Below are 21237 nucleotides of genomic sequence, written 5' to 3' on the forward strand. Positions count from 1 at the left end.
GGGAGAAAGCCATGTTTAAAACTGGAGGAAACTGCTGAGTGAAAGAAGCCAATCTGGAAAGACTATACACTGTGGTGTGATTCAAACTATATGACATTCTGGAAAAGACAAAACTATGAAGACAGTAAAAAGAGCAGTGTTTGCCAGGGATTTGGGTGAGGGAAAGAGGGAAGGCTGAAGAAGTGGAGCACAGGGCATTGAAACTATTATTCTTTATGATACCGTAATGGTAGATTATGCACTTGTCAAAACCCATAGAATGTATAATGCAAAAAGTAAGTCTTAATGTAAACTATGGGCTTTGGTTACTAACAATGTGTCAACATTGGCTCATCAGTTGTAACAAATTTACTACACCAACAGAAGATGTTACTAATAGGGGAAATTGATGGGGAGTGTGGGGTATATGACACTCTCTACAATTTTTACTTAATTTTTTTTTTTTTGTAAATCTAAAATTGCTTTTCTAAAAAAGGCTATTAATTTTTTTAAGTTAAAAAAAAATCTGGGGGAAGAGGTTTGGGCCATTCTCCAGCTCCCAGAGATGCTGTAGATATTGGGTCTGGGGCTCTTGGTAGTATAATTTCTCAGACACATTTGTTGTCAGCACAAGACCTCTTGGGATCTTTATTCCTATTTTTATTCTTCCACAGTTTCTAAATCTAGAACAAAGTCAGAAATGACAGAGAAGTAATTCGAAGTCAGATCTATCCCCTCTGGGCAGACATCCAAACATGCTATTCCTTGTACTTCCACGCTTGTCAACTCTCCAACAACACAGACCACCTCTGTGGTCTGTGTGCCTAGCGTCTGCGTGCCTAGCATGGGGCCTGACCCCACCAAGCCCTCGCGAATGTGGAGAACTGAACGATTCTTCAATTCATCTCATGCTCCTCCTGTCCCTGGCTTGTGGTTCCAAACCAGATTCAACAGAGCTCAAATCCAACGGAGGTGACTGTGCTAACAGGAAGAGAGCAGTACAGTGGACGACCTGGGCACACTTAGGAAAGGTCAGATGAACACTGACACTATATACAGTCTTGGCGGAATGAGAGGATGCCCTGGGCTTCCCTGCATCTCCTAGCCAGGCCTAGCACAGTGCCGGGCATAAAGCAGATGTTTAATTAATTCTTCTTAGGTGAGTGATGCAGAAGGGCCAGAAAGGCATCCACTCTTACATGCTCCTTACAGATGGAACAGATGGCACATCCCCAGGCAAGCCTGAAGTCAGCTACCTTGGGGAAGAGAGAGCAACTGGCCTGTGTCTGCCGTGGCCTAGCACACTGCTTCCCGGCTTTTCTAGAACAGACACTCCAGCAGAATTAGCCTTCTCTGCACTTCTTCCACATACCCCCTGCATACACAAACCCAGAATGCATTTTTTTTCTTACATAATTCTATAGGTGATTATTTTGTTTCCTTTGAAACTTATATTACACCCCTTTTGAGATTCAGGAGAGCCACACAGACTAGTAAAAAAAATTGAGCATGAAACAAGGGACAAAAGCAAAGTCCCTGAGGTTAGCAGAGCAGTAAATGAACAAAATGGATTTACCGCGTTGGGAGGATAACACTGAGGAAAAATAAGGTAGGTGAAGGGAGAATGATGGTGTAGTAAATTTGTTACCTGGCCCATTGGGCAATGTTGACTTACATTGTTAGTAACTTAAGCCACGCGGATTTACATTAAGGGCTTTTACTTTTACGTATACATTCTATAGGTTTTGAGCTTAAGTGCATGTCTACCATTACGGTATCATAAAGAATAGCAGTTTCAATGCCTGTGCTCCACTTCTTCGGCTTCTTCCCTCTTTTTCACCCAAATCCTGTGAAACCTGCTCTTTTTTTTACTATCTTCATAAATTTTTGTCTTTTTCAGAATGTCATATGGTTTTGAATCACACCACAGTGTATAGTCTTTCAGGGTGGCTTCTGCTTTTCACTCAGCAGTTTCCTCAGTTTTTAAACATGGCTTTCCTCCCCTCCCTCCCCTACACACACACACACACACACACACACACACACACACCCCATCCAGCTGGGGAGCAAGGGGCTGGTAAAGAAGGAACCCAAAGCTATGTGCTGAGACCCACCTGACCAGAGTCTGCAGGGCCCATCCTTGACCGTCATCCACTGAACAGGCCAGGCCCTGATGCTGCTGGAGTTTAGCCCAGGCTGGTGAACTGTCAGGAGCTGCCTGTGTTTTGGTTCTGCATCTGGAAGTGTCAACTGTGCAGACCTTCCCATCCATTCCCAAATAGAGAGACAGGAGGAGCACACCAACTGTTTGCCTTCCTCCTCAGTAGTTTGTTTTACTTGCTTTGGAGCCAAGGACTAGCATGGGGAAGCGAGCTCCCGTTCCCGCCCCCGGGCAGCAGCCCTCCTTCACACCACATCCGGTGCGGGCCACAGGTCTCCCGGCCGCTGAAGTCACTGCTCTCAGCACAGCCCAGGTTCCAGCAGCGTCTGTGCTGAGCCCTGAGAGCGATTGAGCCCTGATCTAGTTTTGTGGTCATTCGAGAGGAAGACCCATCAGATGCAAAGAGACTGAGAATATTTTCCCTACCAAGAGGTGCTTCTTTATAGAGTCAGCCTCACAAACTGGGATTCCTTGGGAGTTCAGAGACAGGAACCTCAGTATTCAGTGCCCTCAGCAGTCATTATAGACAGTAAGGCCAGAGGCCTTCTGGGGATCGGTGATGATGATGAATTTTACAACGGCAGCAGAAGGAGAGGCTCCTCCAGCCCCTCTCCAACTCTGGACCCCAGGTAGGGAAAGGAAAGTGCGTGTGAATGAGGGGTCCTGTGGGTCATCTGGTTGAACCAGGCTGAACAGTTCCAGGGGCTAAGGAAAGGGGTTGTACTAGGTAGAGAGAGTTCCCACTCCAGGGAGCAGAGACTGAAGTTTGGATCCCGTTTCCATTGCTTCCTGTTTGGAATAAACACAGGGCTGAGGCCAGCTGGTACCTTCTCATGCTGAAGGACACCAGCCAGGTGTATCAGAGTTCAGGCAAAAGTGGAAGAAGACTCATCAGCCAGCCCCTTGGGAAGTGAAAATTCCATGCCGATGACCCAAATCCAAGCCTCCTCCTCCACTGATTTGCTTTCTTTGTCTAGTCTGCCATCCAGTCTGACCAGTGCCTCACTAAGAGCTCTGGGCTGCCATTCAGTGGCTCTACCTAGTTGTCCCCCATGTGAGTGGAGACTAATAATACCTGTCCCTGGTTTGTCACTAAGACTGTGAGCACCAATGCAATGGAGTGTTTAAATCTCTTTAAACTCTTCAGGAGGTGACACTCTACAGGCCAGCACTCCTTGCTCTTCTTAATTTTGGAATCAGGGTAGAGCTTCCTGGCTCCTTGGCTTCCTGGGTCCAACTCCAGAATTTCTGTCCCCAGAAGGCACAATGAGAATCCTGAGAAAGAAGCCAAGAGTGGCTTCTGTAGATACCTGCCAGGTAGTGTGTCGCTAGGATCAGGGGCCACATTTTCTGAACCAAAAGATAAATGTGTGATCTGATAAATCATGTAGGGTTTTTTTGTCTTGATTTGTAGGGGGTAAAATCTCAGAAAGGCTGATTTATAAATAACCTTTATATTTATAAAAATATAAATTTATAAATGTGATGCTTTAAAAAAAAAATCACCTTTAGCAGAAGGAATGGCATTCTGTACACTGGGGGCCATGCCAGAACCTTCAGTGACTGGTGTGGTCGCCTGTTGGAGCAGGGTGCACAGGGAGGCACAGTGTGGGCCTTCCTCCATGTGGGAGCTTCAGAGAGTATTGATGGAAGGAGGTCCCCGGGGTAGTCTCCAGAACAACTGGTAGAAACCAGGGCATGTCCCAGTTTTACCACTGCCACCCCACTCCCCTTCTAGAGGAAGCTAGCCTTCATGACAGTGGAACAGGGAGGTGCCTTAATAACTAAGTTCTTTGTGCTTTCCAAGCTAGGAGCTTAAAGGACCAGCGTGCCCAGTTGAGATGGAATCCTCGGCAGGCAGAACTAATATTCCCCACACAAGGAAATGAACCAAAATGCCAATGTCCGTACATCCGTGGTCTGACTGGGGAAAAGGCAGCAATACCTTGTTTCTCATCTCAGCTCAGATGAGATGTGTTTCCTTTCCCAGGGCCTGGGGCTTTCTGGGCTGTCTCCCTAGTGTGAAGAACACCACCCGCTGAGACTCATGGTACCTTTGCAGCCTGCCTCTTCTGTCTCTTGAGGTTTCACACTGAGCTGTTTCTGGTTATCCAAATACCCAGCAACAAGGCTTGCTGAGAGCAGCACTGTGCATGCCTCCTCAGGCATTTACCACATGCTCCCAGAGACGTCTTCATAACCATTAAAGAATGGCCTTTCAATCACTCAGCAAACTATTGAGCGCTGTGCCTGCCTCCCTTAAATCATTTACACCCTAGATTCTGAATATTTCCCACATCCGAAGAGGTCATTCCACGTTGAATTGCATTACCTTCATTCTCTCATTAGAAGAGTTCTTGGCCCAGAGAAGGTGTGAGATGGTCACCACCATCATGGTCATTATCACTTTGGCTTGAGATAAGCTGCCGATTTATAATTCTTTCTCAAGGGCCCATATTCTTGGAGGATTTTGGTACTTAAAAACTTTGGTCAATTATGGTATGTTTGAGAATTTTACCGGTAGAGGAACAGAGGCCCAGAGAAAAGTGATGATCTTTCACCTGGACCTCAAGGCTCGTGCACTTGGTTGGTTCTGTAGTCAGGGAAAAGCCAGCCAGAGTTGGGACATGTCGTTGGTGAGATACACTCAGGTTCCTGGGGAAGGCCAATCCTAGACTGAGAAGCCCCAGAAAAGAAGGCTGAGGGCAAGGGGCCTGGGGGTTTGCAGCCAGCTGGCTCCAGGTCCCTGAGCCAAAGTGCCAGGGAGATAGGCTTCTCCTCTGGCTGAGGCCAGCAGTACCCTTTTGGGGATGCGCCTGCCTTTTTGGCCCAACACTGGCAAGGCTTTGAATGTCAAAGAGGGAGTACACCACCCTCCCCCACCAGAACCTGGGCATGCGCTGAAATCTGCCCAACAGTGCTATTTGGCTTCACTGAGAGGACATTGGATGGGGGGTGGGAGGGAGGTGGATTGATGCAGGATTAGGAAGGTTTGAGGAGATCTTATTCTAGTTATCTTATTTTAAAAAGTTTCATTATTATCTCTTTATTTAAAAACTCAATACATAGAAGCAGAAAGAAGAGTATCACGAACCCAATGTATCCATCGCCCAGACTCAACAATTAACAAGACAAACAAAAGGTTTTTAAAACTTTCCTTTGTTTTCAATACTATGCTCTGTGTGCCAGACGGTACAAGGATGGGTGCCACCAGGTTACCCTTTCCGAAAAGAGTGTGCAATTTAATCTTCCCAGCCCCTCCTAACTATTTTGTGGAAAGGAAAGAAAACCGGCCTAGGGCACTCAGGTTTGGCTTCTAGTTGTTCCACAGTATTCTGAGATGTTTCTGGATTACGCCCTACCAGATGTTGAGCTCTTAGGGAAAGCCTAAACTTTACTTTTGGATTCTCAGAGCCTCATATTGAATGGATGTTCAATAAGTGTTTATTGACTTCAAGACAAGTGATTCCACTAGTCAGGGTGGGTTCCATCTGGACAGGCGCAAGCAATGTGAGTACTTAGTTCACCATTTGGGCAGAAAAGGGGACAGATGGTGGGATTCAGAGTTGAGTAAGAGGCCGTTATTTGAACCCTGGGGGATCTTGAGTGGGTGAAGCGTTAGGTGTGATCATTCTACAGCGCAGGGGCTCCCAGTTTTGCTGAGAACGAAGAAGTCGACAGCAAGAGAGAACAGGAGAGAGCTGGATCAGAGCTGCTCTGTGCCTGGTCCCCACATTCAGGCATCTGCAGGCCCTGTGTGTGGTGGGACAGGATTCTGACTATAGAGGCTCCAGCTCCAGACCCATTTTTCTTGGGTGGCCACAAGCAGCCTGTAAGCCGCCTGCACCACTAGGGCCTGCATGTCATTCCAAGTACTGTTTTATTCATTTTGGAGTTGGCAAGGAACGGGCTCCTCCAAGAGTGGGGAATGGAGTCCGCTTCCGGCCTTTGGAGTGCTGGCAGCTCAGCTGCTCTGTGCCCCTCTGGGCAGGGGTTGGGGGGTTAAAGGGTATGAAATGGGATGTCTAAGGAACATGAGGGAAGATGCTGCCAACACTTCCCCTCAGATCTGACCCTGTGTGTAGCCAACAGGGACTTCAGGCAGGGTTTGCCAAGGCCCAAGACAGACCCCCGGGAAGTCTCCAGGCCCTGACTTTCATCAGCCACCTGCCCCTCCCACTCCCTGCCTGGTCTTTTTCAGTTTAAACTTCCAGCCCTGTCCTCCCCTCCCATACACGCATGATGTGTGTGTGAGTGTTTTAATTTTTATTCTTGGCAGAAGTTAAGACACAAAATGGATTTGGAAGGAGATGAAACCAGTCTGGGTATATGTTGGGCAGCAGCAGCTTCATTCCTGGAGTGGGAGGGCCACAGAGGGGGGAGGGGCTGGGTGGGACCCAAGTCCCTAAGGTGGGGGTAGGGAGCTGTCTCCTTTCCAGTAGGGACCAAACTGAAAATTGACTCCTTTGGGAAGGCTGGAAGCTAGATGCTGAGCTCTTAACCCTTTGGGATGTCCAAAAGCTGGTTCCGGTGACAGCAGAGCCCTCTCATGCAGTCTGGTGTTGAGTGGATATGGGACCTCTGGATGGCCAACACCTGGTGATCTGTGAGTCCCTGGAGACTGTTCCGGCTTTGTTAAGGAAATCACTGATGGCATTTCAGCTTTTGATGTACGAGCCTGAAAATGTGCAAATGCTTGGAACCTTCTGGCTAACCTCCCAGAAGTAAGTGTTTGGTGGCCCCAAGTCCACAGGGGCGACTTCAGGTCCAGGGACCTGTTTGAGTATCTCTCTTGCTGCCACAGAATCTTGGCCTGCAAAGTGGGCGCTCTTTGCAGTGGTGGCCTCCTCTTGGGTTTTCATTTCTATGCGAAAAGGAGAAAACTAGGAATCTAAAAAGTCCAGAAAATATCTGGGGAAATCTGAAAGAAACTTTGAGAAATGTTTTATTACTTAAAATATATTGAGATATTAAATTTGTAAAATGAAAAAAGTCTTTTTAGCTTTAAAAATGACAAGAATTTCTTTAGAATAATATCGTAGGGAACATTTTTATGTAAAACCCTCAGCTCCAACCACGACATCCAGTACAGTCAGGGCATTTCTGGCAGACGTTGCTAATCGTCTGCAGATCCAGGGCAGAGATACCCAGTGCTTCCCAACCCTGGACGCCCATTGCAGTTTCCAGGAGAGAGTTTTAAAAATACTGATGCCTGGGCTCCACCTCCAGAGGTTCTAACATCATTTGTCTGAAGTGCTGCCCAGGCATGGGTGTGTTTTAGTGTCCCCAGATGATTCTCCCAGGCAGCCAGAGTTGGGAACCCCTGATCTAATGCTTGTGCAAGAACAGAAGGAAAATGAGAGAGGCTAGATTAAGAAATGGAAGAATTCTATTGTCTCTCGCTGTATGCTGGTGCGTATAACTTGGGTCCAGACTCAAAGCACTGCTGCCAACTTTTGGATGGGATTTTGGCTCTCGGACCTCAGGCCTAACTCTGGGTGGGGTGGGGGACAAAACATCTTCGGGAGTCAGACACAGAGTCCATTGTGGGATTTGCCAACCCAGTCCAAAATAGGGTAGCTAGTGCATGACTCCAACTTAGACTCACTTTCGTTTTTTCAGCCTTTCTAGGTTCCTGTTTTGGAAATAGTTCATTGTGTATCCCACCAGGCAGGGGAAACAGACAGTTCTGGTTTTGAATCTTTTACTTTAACAAGATGCTTAATTTCTCTAAGCCTCAATTTCTCCATCTGTGAAATGGAGATAACGATACTTCCTACTTCATAGAGTTTTTCAGAGGTTAGACAAGATAATACATATATATATATTGTCTCACAGAGTAACTCACAGATGGTCAGATACTTTCTTTGTTTTATGCTAAGATTGATTATTTCTTCCAATTTTTAATATTTGCCTTAATCTCATATTGTGACAAAACCTGATGTGTTACATTCAGTAAATCTCAATGACTTTTAATTACATTTACAAATCAGTTAAAATAGGAAATGAATAATTTAGCAGGATAAAAAGGCAGCCTTTATTTTTTATTTTTATTTTTTTTTTCCATTACAGTCGACATTCAATGTTATATTAGTTTCAAGTTTACAGCATAGTGGTTAGACATTTGTATAAGTTATGAAGTGATCCCCCCGGTAAGTCTAGTACCCACCTGGCACCATAGTTATTACAATATTATTGACTAGGTTCCTAAATGTTATACGCCCAGCACGATAATTTCAGCAAACTCAATACTTGAAGGATATTTTATACAACTTCCTAAACAAAGTAATTTCAAATTTGTAAAGATCGTTAACAGAATATTAAACGTGTTTGTATTTTTTCCAAAACACTTGACTATATGATGTGGAAGCAAGAGAATCTTGAAATTAGGGGAATTGTTCTTTACTAGCTAAAAGAGTTGCATGTTGGAGACAGACACAGGAAACTGTTTAGATGTGATAATGAGGCAAAGAGCAACACTTTATGGCCCAGGGAATTGTAGGGAAATGAGGCCACAATGCCTATGGGAAGATAAAATATCAGTGGGTGATGACATAATAATATTTGGGGGATAGCTTTTTTTAATTTGCCTTTTTAATTACAAAAATGATAACAAACCCACTTCGAATATTTCTAAAGTGTTTAATGTAAAAAGTGCAAATCTTCTAATCTTCAGAGATAACTGATGTAAACATTTAAGTGTCTCTTGATCTCTTCCTAGAACAAGCCAAATAACTATATACCACATATTCATATGTAATTTTTTTATTTACAAAAATGGGATCATGCTGTTTTACAAATTGCTTTTGGGATATTCTCCAGAAACCTCTTAGGCCAACATTTCCCAAAGTGTATTTGATGAAATTCCCCTCACTAATGGTACTCTGAGAAAAAAGAGTAATGTGGTCAAATAAGTCCAGGCCTGTGGTCAAGTAAGTCCAAGCCTGTGGTTAAGTGAGTTTAGGCTTCAGTGCATACTCTATCCCCTTCTCAGTGAGTCAGGATGCATAATAGCATATTAAAGGCTCTGAAAAGGCCTGCAGTAGAAAACCTAATTAGCTTTTCTTAACATAGCATTGCCCTAAACTATTTTTGTTGGCACATTTTACCTTCCATTCGCTTTTTAGAAACACTGTTTTAGGCATTCCTCACTAATCTCGCTTCCACCTATTCCCCCTCCTCTATCTGCAGCCTTGTGGGCTAGGCAGGAAGAAAAAAGCTCATCTGTTCATTTAATCAACAAATACTTATTGCACTCCTACTATGTGCCAAGCACTATGAGGCGATGGATGCTGGGGCTACAATAATGAGTGAGATAGCAGGCTCTCTGCCTTCAAAGACTTCTCGTTTCCCTCCAGCACAGTGCTGGTGTTAGTCATACCCCCTGCCCTGGTTGGATTGCACCTTGGAGTGGCAAACCCTCAGCAGGGAATTCTCTGCAGCTGGTGGAGCCCCGGGAGCAGCAGGCTAGAATTACCCCCACCTCTCCGCTCCTGACCCTTCCTCATGCCTTTTCAATTCCCCACACTTTGCTCCTGCTATAAATAGCGGTGCCTGACCCAGCTGGCAAGACTCCATGTGTTTGTTTTCATTGCGTGTGCCAGCCTTGCACCAAGGCCACTGTGCTTCACAAGCTGGGGAGAGCTGACGGAGTTGGGGGCTCCCAGCAGCAGGCAAGGACTGACAGACGAACTGGAGCATGCTTCAAGTTTCCAAGTTGGTATTTATTTTAAGTTTTAGTTGGTTTAAAAGAGCTTTGTAATTGAGAAAGACTAGGGATGGGTGGGGGATGGAATGTGTATATTGGGGGGTCAGAGAGGTGGTGAAGAAAGTGTGTTTGTATGAGGTCAGATGGGAAAGAAAGTAAACTGTCATGATTCTAAAACACACTTAACAGCTGGAGCTGGAGTTGGTTGCTGTGAGCACACGTACGCATGCATGTGTATGTGTGTGTGTGTGTGTGTGTGTCTGTCTGTCTGTCTGCTTTAGAGAAGCGAGTGCACATGCCCAGAGCAGGATTCCCAGAAAGCCCAGATTGGGATGTGTGGCCTCTGAGGTATCACCTATTCTCAAACCTCTTCTGTTGAAACACTAAGGATAAATCTGCAACAATGTTCAGATTAATGAAAATACAGTGTATTCCTAAAAGTGACCCTAATGGGAGTTACTCTAATAAGTTGCTATCATTTATTAAATAGCCTACTTTGCATCAGTCATTCTTGATTTACTAGCGTAATCCGTTTTTCCTTCAGCATCCTTGTATGAGATCGATTTTGTTGTTCTATGTCAAATGGTTCCTCTGAAAGTCCAGGGTGAGGGTTTCTCGCTTGCAGGAAAATCTAGGAGAAACATTCCCCACGTCACAGTGCAATCAGGTGGCAGCCAAGGAGAGGTAGCTTCTGATCTACCATCTTCAGCAGTTCAGCCATTTTACCCCAAGGCTTAGCTTTTCATGTGACTGCTTCAGGTTTCCTGCCAGCATGCGTGAGCCTGTTGTGGTGTGTGTTTGTGTGTGTGTTGGGGGGTTGGTGTGGGTGTGTTGGTGTGTTGGAGTTGTTGGCAGTTTTGCCCGCATTTGCTTGAATTAGCCTCAGAACCAGACAGGCCTAGAAGCAGCAGCCTGATTTTCATTCATTCTGGGTCACGGAACCTGAGACCCATTTGGAGTTGTGAGGAGGGTGTGGATGTGGGCCTGATGTCATTGATAGGTTAATTGTCATGAGGAAGGGACATAGGACATGACTGCAGATGACAGCTTAATCGGAACTGGCGTTAACTGTTACTTAGCAGAGCAATTCAAAGTAAGTCTTTTAACTCCCAAAGTGTCCTAAATGCCCAGCTTATACCAAGAAAAAGCTTCCTCCTTGACTATATATGACTACATTTCTCCTGCCTCTCGTCCTTGACCTATGACCTTTGTGTCTCAGGTCGTTATTGGTTGACTCAACAGGTATTTGCTGAATTACCTCAACTGTGTTAGAGCTGAAGATGCCCTTGTGAATAAGAGCATCACCGTTCCTGATCCCAAACTATAAAAAATTAGTGCGATGGTGCTTCCGGGGGGGAAGTGCAGGACTATAGGAGGACAGGAGCTGGGCAACCAACCCACTGCCTGACACAGAGCAGGTGCTGGGACCTGCCTATTAAACAGTCAGCGCCTGCTTCTTTTCACTTTCTCCTTCCCCACCTCCTCCTTGGCAAGCCCACCCCAACCCACCTCATGCGTGGATGCTACAGCAGGGAATACCCGTGTCCTGCATGCCTTCTCCCCTGAATAGGAACCACAGAGGGCTCCCAAGCTAGATCCCAGAAAGAGATAGGAATAGAGATAGCAGACACTCGCATATCACCTTCCCCTGCTCAGGCTCTGCTTTGCAGTGGAGCACCCCTGGGGTTCATCAGATCCAAACTCTAAGGGCCAAGTAGAGTTAGGCTTGGAAAAGATTTTGGAGGTAGGTCTTTATAGCTTAGCAAACATTCATTGGGTGTCTACTATGTGTTTAGGAGAGAGACTTATAAACAAATAAGTCACTACATAATAAGAAGTGACATTGGCCTTGCTGAGATTTAAGAGGTCCTCACAGGCTCCTATTAGTTCTAAGCCCTCTTCCTGCTTTAACTGATGTACTTTGATGAATCTTCCAGGACTTTGCTAGGAACAGTCATGGATGATAGAAGAGAAATTCTTTTAGGACTTGTGAAAGGGGCCATGTTGGAGGACTGACCTGTGCTAAGCAGGGCCTGAGTGTGCACGTGTGAGTGTGTGCGTGTGCTCAGGTGTCATTCCTCTGATGCCTTTGCTAGTAGTCTGGATCGTTGCCTGTACTTGGTAAAATCTACAGTTTATCTTCGATCTTTTCTTGAGGCCATGCTGCACTTTAATTTTGGTATAATAGAAAGACGTTGTCAAAGCTGAATGTTGACTAGGTTCCAATTTCTTTAAGGGTGGGAAACTGCTTAGCTTTTCTCTACATCTCCTCCACCCTCTGTACAGCATGTGGTACCTGGTGGGTGCTCGGTTTGGATTCACTGGTCTGACCTGAATTCTGCCTCAAGCCTACCCAGGGACTGGTACCTCTCGTCAGGAGTGACGTTGGAGTTGCCAGCTGTTCTGTTTGCTCTTCCAGCATGAACACTAAGCAGAATGCCCTTGTATAGCTTTACTTCACTTCTGAGCCAAGTCCTGTTACCTTTCTGGATGATTTGGAGAAAATGCCTTTTCTGTGGTTTTGTGTGCATTGCAGACTGAGCATCCTTGCTCCTTGGGATAATATGTCTGATTCTTCTCATGGCTCCATTGCTTTCAGTGGGCACTATTAGGTGGAGCCAGTGGCCCAGCTTTCTTCCCCTGAGCCTGCTTTTGTTAGTAAGGTTTGTGTTCATACGTGGATCACTTGTCAAATGGGATCGGTTTTCCTTTGTCCTAAGAGATAGGATTTTAAGCTGTTGAGATCTGCCTTAAGTGCTGTTCAGATCCTGAGACTGGTTTGTTTCTATGCCTTATTTGTGCTGTCTACCTGGGCTCTTATTAATTCCCTTTACACTGGATCTTTTGTCAACTGTGTGAGCAGCAGAAGGCATGAAAGTGGATGCTCCTGTTTCCTCTCTGGGCACTCACTACGTTACCATGTTACTTCATTGTGTACTTGTGTGGATATAGGCTTGGCCAGGTAGGTGGAAAGGAGCAGGTGGCTTTGTGCTTTCACTGATGAAGTTGGAGGTGAGCTCCTTTCTGGGCCTGGGAGTGGGAGTTAGAGAGGATTGAGGGTATGTTTTCTTTTCTATAAACACTTGTCCGTACATCTTGTCTGAAATGACCTACTGTCTGATAGGGATCTTTCCACTTTCTCCCTGAACAAGCAGAGACACTACAGAAGAACTGATTATTACTGTTATCAAGAGTGTGGAGAGAACATAAACAGGGTGGGGGGGGGTGGCAGTGGCAGGAAGAGGTTATTAGCTTGAGTGATATAAACATTGACTATTGCCGGGTGGAGACTGAGAGGCCAAAAACTAAGTCTTGCCATAAACTTGAGAACACTATATAGCATTCTCCATGGATCTCCTGTCCCACAGGACTGTTGTGAGGTTCTGTCAAACGCTATATAAAATGTAAGTGTTACTGATTTTTTTTCCAACCCATAATATTTCTTGAACTTCGGATGCATGCGTGTAGAGCAGCAAAACCAGGCCATTGCTTGATTTGATACAGCTTTTAAGGAACAATGAGCAGAGAGATGGCATCATATGTGTCTGGAGTTTTTTAAATGCAACATGTTTTTGGATTAATGTCCATTAAGACTTAATGGACATTAAGACTTAATGGACATTAATCCAAAAACATGTTGCATTTAAAGTCTTAATGGACATTAATCCAAAAACATGTTGCATTAAGTCTTAATGGACATTAATCCAAAAACCCATCAGGTAGCAATGCCGCTGTATGAATTAAACCTCAGGTGAATGGCTTTTAGTAGAAAAGTTCCATGACACCTGTCTCCCCAAATTATTGCATGATTGCTATGTGCCAGGCTGCTTTTACACATAATCTCATCAAGTCTTTTAAGCAGCTCTGCAAAACAGGTGTTATCATTCTCATTTTCACAGAGAGTAAACTGAGGCTCAGAGATTAAGTAATTTACCCAAAGCTCATATCCAAACCCAAGGCTCTTAGTTTTTTAGTACCTAATCCTGTTGAGTCCAACACTGGCATTTAGCTACGTCTATAATAAAAAATTCAAGAGAAGCTCTAAAATCCTTATGTTTTGATAACCTTTTTCCCCATTTCTGAAGTGGGGACAGTAATACTCTCTGGCTTATGAAGATGAAAAGTCATAGTGTAATTGGAAGCCCCAGCATTGGGCTTGGCACATAATGGGAGCTCTGCATATTTAGTTGCCTTTCCTGCATCTCTACACTCATCCCTCCTCCTCTCCCCCTTCTTTCTCTTCCAGCTTGAACTTTCTCACTCAACAACTCTCCTTGTTTCTCCTTTTCCCATCCCTCTCTGCCTGCCTCCCTCCACCCCAGTCTCAAGCTCAGGTCCATGCTGATGTTGAAAAGATAAAACTTAATCATGGTATAATCTTAGATTAGATTGCCTGCAGTCCAGTGGCTGCAGAAAGCCTGAAGTCTCAAGTTTAGTTGAGTGTTTGTTTTGGGAGAAAACATAAGAAAGTAAACAGAGGCCCTTGAATGAAACCCCAAGCCATAGGAGCATCCTCAGGGACGCTGACTTCTGTCAGGGAGCTTGGCCCTTCCCTTTAGGGCTGCCTATGCAGATCTAGGGGCCATTTGGTTTTGAAAAATAAAGGGCATAGTTACAGTCTTTTCCCCCTAGAAAAACCCGTTGATTCCATCACTGATAACAGTATGTCTCTATGTGTCCCTCGATTTCCACGGGTCAGATTAACATTCCTTCTCAACCCCAAATTTCTAATCTGAACAAACTCTTCAGTTCTGCAAATGTTGACTGAATCCTTATGATGTGCCACGGCTTTTCCAGGTGCTAGGGTTACCAAGACTGGGGTCAGGAGGAAGACATAGATGCACATTACAGACACATGATCAAATTCATAAATCACCGTGAGACTGTTGTAATAGGTTTGCAATGTGCTGTGGAAACGGGGATGAGGGACAGTCACTGGGCATCAAAGTTCCTCTGATGGAATGAAGGGAAAAGGAGAAGATGCCTCTGGGAGAAGGAAGAGAGGGTATGAGAATGCAGCTTGCCCAGATTTTAGGGCTTGTAGGTGGAAGACATGAGAAAGTTTGACTGCAGCCCAGTTATAAAGAACCTGGAAGGTTATGCAAAGGAGTTTGAATTTTATTTAATCATACTCCGTTGAGGAGGAGCTATCAAAAGTGGGTCTGTTAGTTTATTTGCTTGTTAGTTTAAGTGACTTCAAAAGGTGGGAAAAACCAAAAATTCCTTCACATTTTCAAATCGGCTGCTTTTATTTCTTTCATATTCCCTCCTAGGTCTCACTCAGCTGCTTACATGCTTTTTACAAAATGAGATCTATGTTTTTTCCTTAATATCTTTTAAACATTTTTCATGTTGCTACTCGATCTTTATAATTATCATTTTTAATGGCTGCTTAATGGTTCAATTATTATGCCATAATCTACTTAAAGAAATGGAAGAGCGAAAAGAACCAGAGTTTAAAGTCAGATGGACCTGGGTTAAGTCCTGACTCTGTGATTCATCATCTTTGTGATCTTGGACAAAATATCTAATCACTCTGAGCTTTAATTTTCTCATTTATAAAATGGGTTGATCATGTGCCTACCTCACAGGGCCATTGTGAGAATTACATCAAATTAGACGAATTGTGCATTAGGGCCTGTGGGAGGTGCTTGCTCAACGAATGGTAGCTACCCATTTATCATCTTTACTCTTTGGTTGAGCTTGATATTCTAGAAGGAAGGTAGGTGCCAATGTGGGAACTGATTAGATGCAGAGAGGAGATAGTCGGGGAGCCAGTTTGAGGACTCTAGACCTGCAGTAGCCACTACAGTAGTAGCCACTGGCACATGTGGCCATCGAGCACCTGAAGTGTGGCAAGCCAGAATTGGGATGTCAGTATAAACTACACACTAGATTTAGAAAACTTGGCATAAAACAAAATATAAAACACCTCATTAATAATTTTTGTATCGATTATATGTTGAAGTGATACTATTTCGGATATATTGTATTAAAAGATATTAAAATTATGTTCGCTTATTTTTTTAAATGTGGCTACTAGAAAACTTTAAAATGATATATGTAGCTTGCACTGGATTTCTTTGCATTGTGTTTTTCTGGCTGCTGATGCCAAAGTTAGAGTCAGTACGACTGATCAGATCCTGGGTGGAGAACCTGTGAAAGCCAAGAGACAAGGCTGAGTCCAAGTCTGGACCGCTGAGTGGGTGGTGAATATCAACATGGTTTTAGAGAAGAAAAGAAGAGTTTGAGTATGTTTTTATAAGCAGATCATTAGTGGGTGTTCTCTGAGCAGTGAAATGAAAGGGAAGCATTTGGTCTAGATTAGAGTAGCCGTCCCTGCTTTCTTTAAGAGTTGGCCATTCTGGCTCTCACCCCATCACGCACATCAGTGGTAAGGTGACTGACCAAGCTGCTCACTGCAGAGAAGGCCAGGAAAGCTTGGCTGCTCTGCTGAGCTCCCACAGTGCTCAAGGACCGGCTCGCAGTGGAGCTCCAGGTGTCCCTACTCGCTCCTTTGTGGTGCACTCCTCCGTAACACGTGCAGTATGCTGGAGTCAAAACAACTGGGAATAGGACTACACAGAAAAGAAGTTGGAGGGGAGGCTTCTTCTGCAGGGAGGGTGAGTGCTCTCAGTCCTGTAAGACCCTGCTCAGTGTGCGTCTTTATCTACTGTGGTTTGGAGTCCTCGGGGAAGAGGCATTACTGCTTTTATGGTGCCCAAATGGATACGGTGCTGAGGCTGTTTTCTGAGTGGCATTTCAGATAACTGAAAGCTATTTAAGCCTTAGAACCAGGAATTGAAATTGTGCCTGGCTCTTGAAAATCCATTGTACCATCTCCTACAGGGTTGTTCGGATATGGGGCCTTAAAATCAAGATGGAAAATAGAAGCAAAGAAAAATTATAAGAATTTCCATATACTTTCCTAAAGTTGGTTGCCCCTGGGCCGAGCTTAGGAAACCACAGATTTATAATGCATCTCTGTGGGGTAAAAGCAAGTAAAGTAGAATATATCAAGTTTAGAAGGCAAAACACAAACCACAGCAAGCACCGGTATCTGCTTCGATTTGAGTTTTATCAACTTAGCCTGCCTGACTTTGTCATTAGACAGGTGAATAACAAAAGGCCTTACTGTGATAGATACTGGCGTCACTGTGGCAGGGGCACTGCTGTACCTTTAATAGGAGCATTTTGCTTCTGTAAAAGCCATTGCCACCCATTCGAACCCTGGTGGTAGTTGACAGAACTAAGTTAAGAGTTTCAAGTTCTTGGTCAGCAATAATAAAACTACAGAAGCATATGTTTGGTGTGTTCATTCAGAAACCCTTTGTTGAGTTTTTCCTATGTGTCAGACACCATGGGATTAAAGTTTCAACTGTAGAAGAGTATATGAAAGTTTTTGTAGTCTTTTATTTTTTATCTTGCTTTTAAATTTGTGATTTTTACAGTCACAGAACAAATAGCTTTATGTTTCACAACCTGTGAAACTGATTCTTTGAGGAATTACATAGTATCTTGGGGAGGCAGGTATCACTGGCTCTTATGATCTTACGTTGACTGGGATTAGAGTGGTATTGGGATACCTAGGCATAAATGGCTGAATAACTGTGAAGGTTTCTGTGCTCCAGGACCCCGATGGACCACACTCATCCTCCATGCTCTTACACACACGCACAGACTCACGCCTGTGCACACCCGCGCAGGTACAATACCACGTGCTCTGCACTCCAAACTCTGTGCTGACATGCACCCCTCTCCCCACTCTGCTCTCTTGGGAGCCCCCACTTCTCACCTCTCCCCACCAAACTCGGCCCCCACCCCAACACCACCACCATCCTCTTCCTCACTCCTGACTCCAAAATTCAGCCCTTCTCCCAGCCAAGGCCTCCCCCAGATTACAGCTCCCTGGGGACCTGGTCCATCTGAAAGGAAGAAAGAAAGAAAAAGGGAGGAAGAACAGAAAGAAAGAAGGAAACCAAAGAATGAAACCAGACCGAAGGGGCAGTGGTGCCTTGAGCTATCTCAGTGCATCACAATGAATATGGACTCTATTAAGCTCCGTTCTGCCTGTTAGTGTTTCCCAGGGCAACACAGCCCCCATATGGCAAGCATGCAGCAGATTAGGGTGGGCCCCTGGGCCTCATTGAAGGCCAGGGGCTTGACTGGCAGTTGAACCCCCTCCCCACCTCCCTCTACTCCTCACACTTGACACTGCCTGTGTTTATCTAAAGCAAGGAGGGGGGGCCATTTGGAAGGTTTTTGTCAGGCTCTGAGAGAAAGGGAGAGGAGGCTGGAGGCAGGGTGGGGAGAGGGAGGCTGAGGGAGGAAGGCGAGTGAGTGGAGGTGGGGTGGAAAGGGGATAGGCCGGAGGGAAGGCCTCATAAATATTCAAGAAAAGCGGTGAATGGAGAGAAATAAAGCAGATGGAATTCGTGTTAAAGAACAGCACAATCGCCCTGTTTTGAGCCCTCCAAAAACAAAAAAAGAAAAAAGAAAAGGGAATGGCCTTCTAGGAGTGTAGGAGCTGCGTTTATCCAATTAGCAGGGTTGTCAAATTGAATTTATATGGAATGGGGTGGGGGAATTGAGAAGGGCGTGGAGAAGAAAGGAAGTGGTTTTCCTTTTCTCTTCTTTTTTCCAGTTTAGCAATAAAGGTTTGTGGGGTCCCTCCACTTTGTCTCTACGGGTAGATCTGATTTTTAAATCTCTTTAAAGAAATAAGGCCATTTTCAGGAAAGGGGTATGAGTGACCAAAAACATGAGACTCCCCTGTAACTTTTCCTCAAGTGGTGGAGGAGAGAGATTAGATTTGTCCAGTGGGCAGAATAAGAGGCCAGACCTGTTTTTTCTCAGAGGCAGAGGTGGCTTCTCTCTGTGGGGAATTCCTCCCCAGAGCCAAGATGCTGTGTCCAGGTTTCTTTTTTCCCCTGGCCTGGACAGTGAGGGGTCCCGCCTACCTGAGTGGAAATAGGCTCTGTCAATGTTTTTTAGAGCTTATTATAAATTTTGGGTTCAGTGAGAATGAGAAGCCCGGATTTTGCTAATCTCCAAATGTCGTTTTGATCCTATAGTCCCTTCTCAAAAACCAAGATAGCTCCCCCACCTTAATTTCAAACTCTCTTTCCTAGTGACCCAGCCTCATTTCCTACCTTACCTATTCTCATTCTTCTAGAACAGTCTCCAAAGTGGGATTCAAGTTCTTAAAGGGATATACAAGAAATTCCATTGGGACACTAAAAGAAAATATTGGAGATTCTCTTAATGTTTATTTCTATGTAAAAAAGGAATAGGAAAGAAATTAAGTTTTCCTAATATTTAATATCGGGATTGACAATGGTACCTTTTAGTCTGTATGTCACAGCAGCACCACGAGGTCTGCACCACATGAAGAACTGGACAGTAGGGACCTCGATTGCTTGTTCATTCACTCCTGTGTTCCTGTTCTATGTTAAGTGGATTTACAGATTATATTATTTAGTTTTAACTAAATTAACTCTCACAAAAGGGCAAGAGGCTTAAAGAGATTGCTACAAAGAAACTGGGTTGAAGAGTGGGCTGATAATCCAAGCACATGCAAACAGAAAGAACCACAGAGCTGACCCTTTTCAAGCCACAGTAGGAAGTAAAAACAATAATGGAATTGCATCTGATGAAAAGTCAAAATAATTAACATTCAAGCAACTCTTTGGAAGAGATTACATCCATGTCATTAGTGATGAACCTAATTCTAAATAGGCATTCTGGCTTAAAGTATTAGCTTAATGATATTATAAAACAACCATGATTAACAAGCCATTAAAATATGGTTTCACTTTCACCTATACCTTTTTAAAGTTTTAGTTCACCAGTTCATGTGTTTTATTTATAAATAAATATGCATGTACTAAGGACATTTTCCCAGAATATGTTACTCGTAAGGGAGCAAGATCAGAAAAATTTAGAGGCTACTGTTCAAGGTAAGCCTTCTGTGACAGCCGCACTGCTGGGTACACCACCCTCCAGACCCCTGCTTTCCCACCAGATCAATGTCACCTTCCTGGAGTGTCTTACACGTGCTTGTTCCAAAAGGCCCAGCTTCAAACCTGGTATATAGAAAACCTTTCCTGAAGACTCAAAATTAAAAATGCTGTCCTCCCTCTGCTGTCATTTGCCAGTTCCTATTTGTGACTGAACTGGCGATCAGTTAAACCATTAGAGTAAAGATGTTACATGAGAGTAATCCCAAAACTTCAGTGGTTTTACGCAACAAAGGTTGATTTCTTCTCCTGGCATAGATTGCTCTGCCTTCTTCCATCTTGTAGCTATTCCTTCTGAAACCTGTGACACGTGGTCACCAGGACTAGGGAAGGGAGAAATGGAAGCAGCTCTCTAGTTCTCTGGCTCTTAACTGCCTTGTCCGGAAGTGACACGTGACACGTTCACTCACACTTCATGGGCCAGCACTAATCACATGGGCCTAAGCTAACAGCAGAGGAGGCTGGGAAATGAGGAGCTTGTGGATATTTGCTGAGCACTAGCTGCTGTATGTCCCAAGTTTTGCTTTAAGCTCCTCAGGACTGAATCCATGTTCTATTTCAGTGCCTTGCGTACTGTCTTATGTAGTAGATCGTAATAATATTTTTTTCTTCTCAATAATAAAATCAAAATACAGTTTTTTAAATAGAAAACTTATACTCAAAATTTGAATAAAGAGTAAGCTAGACCTCTCTTTAGAGGCTGGTAAAACGTGGCTCATACTTAACATCAAACCATTGTCATTCTCCCTTGTTTGACATCAGGGTCGTGTGGGTAGATGTTCCAGATATTAGTCTAGAACTGTGCTATCCACTGTGGTAACCATTAGCCCTATATGGCCATTTAAGTTAAAAATGCAGTTCCCCAGTCACAGTAGCCACATTTTAAGGATTTAATAGCCAGCCACAAGCAGCAAGTGACTGCCTCGTGTTTGGAGCAGCACAGTTACGGAGCATCTACATCATTGCAGAAAATTCTGTTGGAGTTTGTGAGAAGAACAGCAAGACATTGTTCTTGATTAGGATCTAAATGATAAAAGAATGACAAAGACCACACAGGAAGTTACTGTTACAGATAATGATCCAGGTAACATTTTTATGCACAAGAAATTAAATTCAAAAACATTGCAAATTTAGTTCTAAAGGCAGTTCTAAGCAGATGGTTAATGTGACCCAGAAATAGTTTGCTGGGAGGCACTGTCAGGGAAGTGGAAACAGCACTGGATCAGGAGTCGGGCCTGACTTGGACCCCTAAATCTCCCTTTTTAATTAGCTGGGAGACCTTATGCAGATCACTTAGCCTCTCTTTCTTCATTTATAACACTCGATACCCAGTAGGCATTCTTCCGAGCTTTATTTTATTTTCTCTGAGG

The 21237-nt window shown here is 44.3% G+C and overlaps 1 protein-coding gene across 9 annotated transcripts in view; it reads left to right on the plus strand.

The window, feature by feature from the left end:
* BOC (BOC cell adhesion associated, oncogene regulated) overlaps nt 1–21237 on the plus strand; it is a 72403-nt gene that overhangs the window by 11278 nt on the left and 39888 nt on the right. The window lies entirely within an intron of this gene.

The sequence above is a fragment of the Pteropus medius genome, unplaced genomic scaffold, assembly GCF_902729225.1.
Source record: "Pteropus medius unplaced genomic scaffold, Ma_sr-lr_union100, whole genome shotgun sequence".
Taxonomy (NCBI): domain Eukaryota; kingdom Metazoa; phylum Chordata; class Mammalia; order Chiroptera; family Pteropodidae; genus Pteropus; species Pteropus medius.